General features: G+C 42.1%; 1 pseudogene; it reads right to left on the bottom strand.

Moving 5' to 3' along the window:
- Positions 1-10383: 10383 nt before the first annotated feature.
- LOC134930520 (5S ribosomal RNA) lies at positions 10384-10503 on the bottom strand (annotated as a pseudogene).
- Between the last annotated feature and the right edge of the window lie 667 nt (positions 10504-11170).

Genomic DNA, 11170 nt, shown 5'->3' with positions numbered 1-11170 from the left:
TTAATCATCGGGAATGAAATCTGCCTGTTTTTTAGCCTTTATTCCTGCCCACTTTATTATAAATACCGGTACATCTGCTCATTTATTTAAGTATCTAATAAGTCAGTTATATTAAAACAGCTTAACGCATAATAACATGCAAACCTGGTAAATAAGTTCAGTTGTTGTCCAAACTAAACATCTCAATATAGACAAAGTGTGACCCAGGTGACTTTGACTATGGAATGACTGGTGCCATATGATGTTGTTTTTGTATCTCATAAATTGATTTCCTGGGATGTCCATGCACACCGCTTCCAAGTGATAACAGGGAATTTTGCAAAGAGCAAACAACATCCAGTGAGTAGCATTTCTGTGGGTGAGGCAGGTTACAGGAGAATAGCCAAACTACAGATGCGTCCTCCTTATATGTTGAGGCATGGGACTTGCAACAGTTGCGGGTGCATTCATCTGTTCGTAACCACGATCAATTCACAGTAAATGGTAAAACTATTTGTGCATGTGTGTATACAGCATAGCGCTGCATTGGGTGTTGTGATGCGCGTGCACGTGCGTACATATCACATCAACAATGTATAAGGACACTTGACCTACAATCTGTAGTTGGTGTTTACAAGAAGGAAACATATTACTAATATTATCTCTAATTATCTATAATTTGTAAGGTTCCACAAATAGTGAGGATGAATATTATGATAGCATAAAGTATGAATAGAAAATAGAATTGCAGGGGATGTAGTTAAAATGCGTCGGAATCCCGAACGACGGCATAATTCCGGTGTCGAAATCCCGACAGAGCTCGGGATCCTGGCATAAAAAATACAGATGCCTGGACTCCTGAACCTTCTCCAGCAGGACACGCTCGCGCGTGCGCGTGTGATTGGGGGTTGGGGTGGTTGTAGGTTTAGGCATTCGAGGGGGGGTAGGGTGCAGGGACGAGAAGGGTATGGTTAGGTACCGAGTAGGGGGGTTAGGTACTTGGAAGGGGAGGTTAGGGTTAGGCACCAAGGGTGGAGGGTAAGGGTTAGGCAATGGGGTGTGCAGGGTTAGGGTTAGGCATCACTGGGAAGGGTTAGGTTAGGGTAGGGGGCAAAGGAGAGATAGGGTACTTTTGGAGGGGTTGTCGGGATTCTGATGGCCGGAAAGCCGCTGTCGGGATTCTGACTGCCAGCATCCCGATATACTGAATCCACTTGCAGATCAAGATATTTACAATACAGTGAGCATCTGTGATTTGTAGCACCTGTACAAAGTAGGCCAGTGACCAAAAACATGGGCTTAAGAAATAGGGTTGGTTAGACAACAGAGTATAACAAAAGAAAATACAGCATATGCATTGTTTGACAATGCAATGAGCCTCTGTACTATGTACAGTACTACTGTACTAAGCGGTCCAGTGTTTAGGAACAGAGGTTTGAGAGGTGTCTGTGTGTATGTGTATATATACAGTATATATACCGTATATATATATATATATATATATAAACAAATGTAAGTATGCCGCCACATGCGGGTGTGAAAAATATTAATATAAATAATCACTACTGATAGCCTCAAACACTCCCTTATTGGTGTAGGGTGTCAGCTAGCCCCTAAATATTCAGCATAGGTAAAGTGCTGTTTAAATGAAGATAAATATATGGGAATAGGGGTATCAGTGACCAACAGTGTTTGAATGTAAATATATTAAGAGGATAACAAATATAAAAAATAATAGCAATCTATTAAAAGTTTACACAACGGGGGCGTGGCCTGCTTGGAAGCTAGACCGGACGTGCTGTTCCTGAGCTCTTGGGCAATTTATATTAATATTTATATTTCTAAGTCCCCTGACCAAGGCCATTTGCTCCCTCAGTGCCCTGTACCCTTCTACCTACCTTTCCAGCTGAGGGATACAGCTCCGCAGAGCCGGGGGTCCCCCCTCCAGGTCCTTGCAGGTTGCGGCCTATCCGTCTGATTGCTGCGTGGGGCTCGATTTTACTGTGGATCTGGTGGTGAGCTCCGTCATCTAGGACACCCAAACAACCTCCATGGAACAGCCCCGGCATCAGTTTCATGCTTGCCTGACTGCTATTGTAGCCGGAGATTCTGCTGTCCACCACCACTGGTGAATCCTTCCTGCTGCAGCTTCTCCCGTCACCCACTACCGCCAGCCGCTGCTTCCCTCCTGCACTCCCAGATGTGCCCCGCTTGCCTGTCAGCTATTGAAGCCGGTGGATCTGCTGCCCACCATCGCTGATAAATCCTCCCTGCTGCGGCTTCTCCCATCACCCACTACCACCAGCCGCTGCTTCTCTCCTTCTCTACCTGGGGTGCCGGTCTTGACGCCCGGCTGCAGCTCCTTCAGTGAAGCTACACACAATAGCACTGTATCCCGGTGGCATCACTTTCCACCCTATTGAGTAAGCTGGGTCCTGCTTCTACCCGCAGCTGTGGCCGTGGATACACTGCCTAGTGACATGGGAAACTGCTGCTGTGGGGTCTAGCTCCTCACCTACCTGGTGCCAGTGCCCATCTCTTTCACCCAGCGACATACTGTCTGTAATTCCCTGGATCCTTGCCCTAAGACAAGGTGGTACTGACAATCACTGTACCTACTGCATACACTTGCCGGAGCACCTTTCTTTTTCTTTTATTTGCGGTATCATGCCTGTCTGATATCTCTCTGGCCAACCCCTATACCACTGGATGTACCTTTAAATCTTCCAGTATACAGTTGGTGTGTCTTCCTTTGGCTGGCACGGGACACAATTCTTGCTTTGAATTACCTTCTGGTGACCTATACGTCTGACATCCTAAGAACTGCCACAGGATGCACTGACAATGTGATTGTTTTTTGTTCTTTTTTACTCCTTTCACCTCCTGTCTGATTGAACCATTGCTCTAGCTATCCTACAGTTGCCTTTACAACTCTGAATCTGTACTAAATTTACATGAGAATGCCTCCAAAAAAGTTAAAGGGTCCAAGTCCGCCCTACCAGTGCACTTTTTGGCTCCTCAGCCTCTGGAGGGAAATTGCGTACAACTCCTTTTACTTCCGAACCTGCTTCAACCTCTCAAACCTCCTCTCCAATTTTTCACACACAAGAGACTATGGACTCATTAGATGGCCCCGTTACGCTTTGATCAATTCATTCCATGCTCTCTACATTTAAAGCAGACATTACAATGGAGTTTAAATCTACTATCCAATCACTTCGTTCTGATATATCTGAGATCGGCACTAGAACGGATCATATGGAACACAAAATTGCTGAACTGGTTGCATCACACAACAACTTAATCTCTGCCCACGAAGTTAACTCCGTTCGTGAGAAAGTCACGGATTTAGAAGACCGTTCTAGATGAAATAATATTAAAATAAATGGCATACCTGATTCTATGACAAATGCTGAACTCTGTGATTTTGCCACAGATCTCTTTCAGAAATTACTACCGGAATCATCCCAATCGGATCTACTGATTGACAGAATTCGTAGACTCCCGAAATCTAAACAGGCCCCTGCCCACGCATCCAGGGACACTCTTCTCAGATTTCATTTTTTTTCACATAAAGGAGAAGATCCTACATGCAGCACTGCCTTAAAAATGGGCAGACTAGATGGGCCAAGTGGTTTTTATCTGCCGTCAAATTCTATGTTTCTATGTTACCTTCCTCATCTACTGCGGAATGCTTAGATTCTCTTTAGTTATTTCCAGACGTTTCTCCTGCAATGTTAACTAAGAGACGATTATTCTATTGTGTCACGTCTGCACTGCGGAAAGCCAGTGTACAATACAAATGGGGTTTTCCAAGTAAACTCATCGTTTTCCGGAATGGTATCTCTACGGTGATCCATTTTCCCGAAGATGGTACTGAAATCCTGAAAAAATGGAACTTGACTATGGATAACCAAACCGCTTCTTTGCCTAAGAAAATGTTCAATGAGTGGTCTTGTGTCCCGAGTTAAAATCTACAACTATGTGAAAGTATGGTGATTATGTTATCATGTTTTCTTTCACTTTCACCTTGCTTTTTTCTTTTTTTGGATGATAATGGGATATGTTAATTTAATCTCTCTATTGCTCTTTCTCTTGCAAATGTAGATTTGGATACTGTAGATACTGTAAATATAGATTTGGATTTTCGGGTCAATTTGTGCAAGCTATTCTGCATCTGTACTCTTACCGAACTGCAAGGGTGCCCCCTTTCACCGCTAATTTTTGCTTTGGCGATTGAACCCTTGGCGGAAAAAATTAGAACTTCTACACAGATAAGTGGGCTTCAAATAGGTACACTCCACCACAAAATCTGCTTATTTGTGGATGATGTGCTCTTGGTTATAACAAAACCAGATACCTCTCTCCCAGCTATTCATACCATCTTCCAGGATTATGCTAATGTCTCTTATTATAACCTAAACACATCCAAAACTGAAGCGCTACCCTTTGGTATAGACCAACCCTCTCTCCAAACACTAAGATCCCACTATAGTTACTCTGGCAATCCTCTACCTTACAATACCTAGGAATTAAAATCCCCCTACGACTACAAGAAGTAATATCATGTAATTACTTACCCCTCCTTGCCCAATTTACTGATCTTACAAAGCAGTGGATAAATTATGATATTTCCTGGATGGGACGTCTTTCCTCTATTAAAATGATGTTATTACCAAAAATTCTTTACCATTTAGAGCTATTCCATATATGGTCCAATTAAACTACTGAACAAATTTTATTCTGCTATATGCACATTTCTCTGGAAAGGTAAGAAACTTAGAATAGCAAGAACTCGCTTACAAAGATCTAAACAGAGAGGAGGCCTAGCCTTTCCTAATTTGGAGTTATACCAACAAGCATGTTTACTTGATCAAATGAAGGACTGACTGTCCCCTGGGACCTTGAAACCTTGGGTAGACATAGAAAAAAGTATGTTCTGGGGTTTCCCCTTAAATGACCTGATTTGGACCAAGCCTAGTCACAGACCATCCCTTGCTACTTCCTTAAAAAGTATTTCAAACACCCTGACAATTTGGGATAAATTGAACTCTTCCTTAGGCAAATTTTACCTCCCCTCCTCCAGATCTCTATCTACAGAATTGGTGCGATACCGATATTCTCTCGATTAAAGATTTATACGATGATTCGATTCTGAAATCTTTTCAACATTTACAAACACAATACTCTATCCCGACTAAGGGGTGTATGCCATTGCGGTCGAATTCCCGAAAATGTCGAAAAACGGGACATTTTCGCCCAAAAAAAAATTCGACAATGCAATACAGTACTTTTCGCCAAAAAACCGGCCATTCCAAATTCGACTTTTTGAAATTCGACATTTGTCAAATTCAACATTTCTGCAATGGTACAAATGCGGCATTTCGACAAAAGTATATTCAATTGAAGATTGTAAATTCGACAACAGTGCTTTTAGACAGTAAATTCGTCATTTTCAATCCGCCACACTTTGCTGGCGGAATCTAATAAAAAAATTTAAAAACATGTTTTTTGTGTGTTTTTTCTATTGGTAATAGCATATCTATTTATATTAGAAGGGATTAGGTACTTGGTTTGTCTATTTAGGAGGCACAAGTATTATTTATATATTTTTAAAAATATTATTATTATTTTTTTTTTTAATGGAATGGTGTAAAAATCAGAAAAAAAATGCGTGGGGTCCCCCCTCCTAAGCTTAACCAGCCTCGGGCTCTTTGAGCCGGTCCTGGTTGCCAAAATACAGGGAAAAAATTACAGGGGATCCCCCGTATTTTAACAACCAGCACCGGGCTCTGCGCCTGGTCCTGGTGCAAAAAATATGGGGGACAAAAAGAGTAGGGGTCCCCCGTATTTTTTGTACCAGCACCGGGCTCCACTAGCTGGACAGATAATGCCACAGCCGGGGGTCACTTTTATACAGCGTCCTGCGGCCGTGGCATTAAATACCCAAATAGTCACCCATGGACGGGGTACCCTGGAGGAGTGGGGACCCCTTCAATCAAGGGGTCCCCCCCAGCCACCCAAGGGCCAGGGGTGAAGCCCGAGGCTGTCCCCCCCATCCAAGGGCTGCAGATGGGGGGCTGATAGCCATGTGTAAAAATGTAAGAATATTGTTTTTTGCAGAAGAACTACAAGCCCCAGCAAGCCTCCCTCGCAAGCCGGTACTTGGAGAACCACAAGTACTAGCATGCAGGGGGAAAACGGGCCCGCTGGTACCTGTAGTTCTACTGCAAAAAAATACCCAAATAAAAACAGGACACAGACACCATAAAAGTATAACTTTATTACATACATGCCGACACACATACTTACCTATGTTGACACGCCGACTCTGGCCTCGTCTCCAATGTCGACGTCTGGGGTATCTGAAAATAAAATTATACTCACCTGATCCAGTGTCAAGTTCTTTTATTATGATCCACGTACTTGGCAAAACAAAAAAACGCATTTACCCGAACCAGATAGACTGAAAGGGGTCCCATGTTTACACATGGGACCCCTTTCCCCGAATGCAGAGACCCCCTGTGAGTACTGTCACAGAGGGCCCCTTCTGCCAATCAGGAAGCGCCACTTCGTGGCACTCTCCTGATTGGCTGTATGTGCGTCGGAGCTGTCAGACGCGCATCGCACAGCCCCTCCATTATCTTCAATGGTGGGAACTTTGCGGTCAGCGGTGAGATCACCCACGGTCAGCGTCTGACCGCGGGTTACCCCACCGCTGACCGCAAAGTTCCCACCATTGAAACTAATGGAGGGAGCTGTGCGATGCGCTGTCTGCCAGCTCAGACGCACAATGCCAATCAGGAGAGTGCCATGAAGTGGCGCTTCCTGATTGGCAGAAGGGACCTTCTGTGACAGGAGTCACGGGGGTCTCTGCATTCGGGGAAAGGGGTCCCATGTGTAAACATGGGACCCCTTTCAGTCCGTCTGGTTCAGGTAAATGCGTTTTTTTGTTTTGCCAAGTACGTGGATTACAATAAAAGAACCGGACACTGGATCAGGTGAGTATAATTTTATTTTCAGGTACCCCGGACGTCGACATTGGAGATGTGGCCAGAGTCGGCGTGTCAACATAGGTAAGTATGTGTGTCCGCATGTATGTAATAAAGTTATGCTTTCACGGTGTCTGTGTCCTGTTTTTATTTGGGTATTTTTTTTTGCAGTAGAACTACAGGTACCAGCGGGCCTGTTTTCCCCCCGCATGCTGGTACTTGTGGTTCTCCAAGTACCGGCTTGCGGGGGAGGCTTGCTGGGACTTGTAGTTCTTCTGCAAAAAAACAATATTCTTACATTTTCAACAAGGCTATCAGCCCCCTATCCGCAGCCCTTGGATGGGGGGACAGCCTCGGGCTTCACCCCTGGCCCTTGGGTGGCTGGGGGGGACCCCTTGATTGAAGGGGCCCCCACATCTCCAGGGTACCCCGGCCAGGGGTGACTATTTGGGTATGTAATGCCACGGCCGCAGGGCGCTGTATAAAAGTGACCCCTGGCTGTAGCATTATCTGTGCAGCTAGTAGAGCCCGGTGCTGGTACAAAAAATACGGGGGACCCCTACTCTTTTTGTCCCCCATATTTTTTGCACCAGGACCAGGCGCAGAGCCCGGTGCTGGTTGTTAAAATACGGGGGATCCCCTGTCATTTTTTTCCCGTACTTTGGCAACCAGGACCGGCTCAAAGAGCCCGAGGCTGGTTATGCTTAGGAGGGGGGACCCCACGCAATTTTTTTCGGGTTTTATTCCGTTTTTTCCCGTTTTTTAAACATTTTTAAAAATCTAATCAAAATCCGTCAAATCGGCCGTTTTTCGACAGTGGGACTGTCAAAGTCGTTTTTTATTGAATATGTCGAATTCCGGCACCCACCTGCCGGAATTCGACGGTCGAATTGTGTCGAATTTAAAAACGGGCGAAAAAGTGCCGCAATTCGCCCGGAATTGCATATACCCCTAAGGATTTTTATAAATACTTACGTGTCAGACACTGGATTTTAGCAAACTCGCTTGACTCACACTCTCTCCCTATCCCCCTACTTATAAATTATCTAAACTCACTACCCCAGGTCATAAACATGAGATTTCTCTTTGGTACTCTACTCTCCTATCTCACGAAGAGCAGAAACTTCATATTTTCAATCTAGATGGAAATTAGAGTTAAAAATAACTTTAACAGATCAGGACTGGAAACTAATATTTTTAAATGTATTTCGGATGTCTAAATGTATTAACCATTCAGAAATGATGTTTAAAACCATTCATGATCTGTACCATACCCCAGTTAAATTGCACACAATTTGGCCTGATTCTCCCAAATTTTGCTGGAGATTATGCAGATTCGAGGGTACCCTAATTCACATATTTTGGTTATGTCCCAAAATCAAAACGCTATGGAACGAGGTATTCGAATTGATTAAGCAGGTTACAGATGTCTCTCTCCCGTTTCTTCAGGAAACTATATTTTTTCATCATTTTCCCACCTCTTTACAAAATGTCAATACATATGTTATAGGTCATATACTGATAGTTACCAGAGCGTTTATAGCCCAATATTGGAAAATAACTGATCCTCCGACATTATCAAAGGTCAGGTCTTACGTTCAGAGGAGCTATGAAATGGAAACCATAGGTTTTAAATACTCTATGGCCCTGTTGTCCCCTCTAAGGAAATGGTTAGCCTGGTCAGAGTTTTATGCTTCTCATACCGCCCAGCTTAACATTTTATAATAGGGGCGTTATATTAGTCATCCTTCATATGAGATGTTTACTGAAAGCTGATCTGAATTATGAGATTGACCCGTGTAAACTGTTACCATATCTTCACTGCTGAGGCAGACCTTTCCATTCCCATGGATCTTTGGATGAATGCTTTTTGGACATGCGCTATATTTATACTTTTTTTATATATATCTCATTGATTAATAAAGATATTCACAGTTGGTAATTGCTATTTTTTCTTCTTTCCTCCCTTCCTTCTTCTACTCCCCCTATTTCTTTTTTTGCTTTAATGTTATTGCAGATTGGATATTATGATGTGATATATTTTATGTATGTGAATGTTTGATTGGAAATTCTGTAATATAAAAATATTCCTTCAATAAAAACATTTCAGTCCAAAAAAATCCCACATATAGGGGTTCAATAAAAAATTATGCAAAAGCACATAAGCCATAACATTTTTTTACAGTAAATATAGATAAAAACCAAAAGGATGTCTTTTTTTTTTTTTTATAAAAGCACAATAATAAATATATGAGATTCTCTTATCTTAAATGTGGAGGGTCAATAAGGTACACCCAATGCGTTTCATCTGGTTTACTTCATCAAGGAGTAAGCAACAAATGAGCAAGACTGTTATTTATACCTAGTGTGATTAAAGGAATAGGTTTTGACATAATTTCCTGTCAATTAAAATGATCTACTAAAGTGCAAGTATTATCTATCCAAAAATATATTAAAACTGCTTAAAGTGAATTAAAAAACGAGCATTAGAAACATAGAATAGATCAAAAGTAATTCAGTGCATTAGTTGGTGGCACTTCCGCCACACTTCCTGTGTCCATTTAGCATAGTGCGCATGCGCGTCCGCCCCACTTCTGGACAGCGCGGCTAGTACATATACTGTGGTTTGCCCCACATCCGGCTGTGTGGATCCTTGTTCATCCCCCACTTCCGGTGAGGCTCATTGTGGCATCTTTCAGTTCTGTGACTGGGAGGCGGTTCGACTTCCGGGCAGCGTGGCCACGATCAGCCCCATTTCCGGCTGTGCAGAACCTTATCTCGACCCCACTTCCGGTGCAGTGTGCTGCAACATCCTATAGTTCTATGACTGGGAGGCGGGTTAGTTCGATAACTGTTAGCAGCAGCCATTTTTAAGAAGACTCAAAACGCAGAGCTCATAATACAGTAGTCAAATGCAGGATCCGCTTATGTGAATATAAATGAAAAGTAAAAGAAATTATTTTAGTGTTATTGAGCACATTATTAGGCATAAATAAATAACTATATAAATATATATACAGTATATAGAGATACTGATGTTAAGGTCCCAAAACTATATAATTTATTAATAACAACAAATAGTGTATATAATTTAATATTTATATTTTTGAATTATGTTTTTATTTATTTTTAGTGATAGGCAAAAAAATGAGACAGCTATAGATAGTGAGGAATAAAGTAATGTACAATATATAATATATACGGATGAATCTGTGTGATGAATAGGTAGTGAAGAATACAGTACTATATATAATTATATTGAATATATTGTATAAAGAAGAGCAAAGCAATTGGGGGCTAGTAGGTGTGATAATATAGAGGTGGATTTGTAGGATATACGGAAAATATTGATATATCTATATAAAGATATTTATATACGGATTTCGAAAGGTCAAGATTGTGCTTGGGCCTGTGAATACAGTACTTAATCTTCCCAAGTGGTCTCCCAACTGGGACTGATTAAGCCCAACACTGCTTAGCTTCCAAGATCAGACAGAATTGGGCCTGAGACCAGTGTGGTATGACTGTAGGTTGTGCCACATAACTCAAAAAACAGCCTGGTATCATATTCATTATGTTTTATTATATCATATTTTAGTGATCTCTGTGAAATACAATATGGTGAACAAAAAGGGTATGGACAAAAGATGAGTGGGTTGGGGTGAAGAGGGGATGGTCGTGATGAAAGGATCTCTTTTACTGGATTGAGGACACCTTCATAGAAATGGGGCAATTTCATATCCTTCATTGAATCCCATTGAATGCATAGTCTTCACAGTATAGATAATACTCAGGAATTCAAAATCAAGGAGTTCACGAACTGCACTACAACGTTGGTTGTGTATCTTCTAGGATGCACATGTGCTAAAAAGTACGTGGGGAAAACAAAGAGGCCTTTGAAATTGAGGATCCAGGAAAATGTTCAAAATATCAAGCATAAAATCATCTTATATACAGACACTTCAATCTGGAACATAACTCCGACACATAGGAGATGTCCTTTAAAGCTATTTAGCATGTCCAGATTGGCCAGAGGTGGAGACCTGGCAAATATACTGTCCCAAAGGGAAATGCTTTGGATCTTCCAACTTAAAACTATGCATCCAATGGGGTTCAATGAAGGCTATGAAATTGCCCCATTTCTACGAAGGTGTCCTCAATCCAGTAAAATAGATAATTTCATCACTACCATCCCCTCT

This window comes from Pseudophryne corroboree, chromosome 5 (assembly GCF_028390025.1).
Source record: "Pseudophryne corroboree isolate aPseCor3 chromosome 5, aPseCor3.hap2, whole genome shotgun sequence".
Classification (NCBI taxonomy): Eukaryota; Metazoa; Chordata; class Amphibia; order Anura; family Myobatrachidae; genus Pseudophryne; species Pseudophryne corroboree.
The sequence above is the reverse complement of the archived record's forward strand: the minus strand, read 5'-3'. Positions and strand labels throughout refer to the sequence as shown.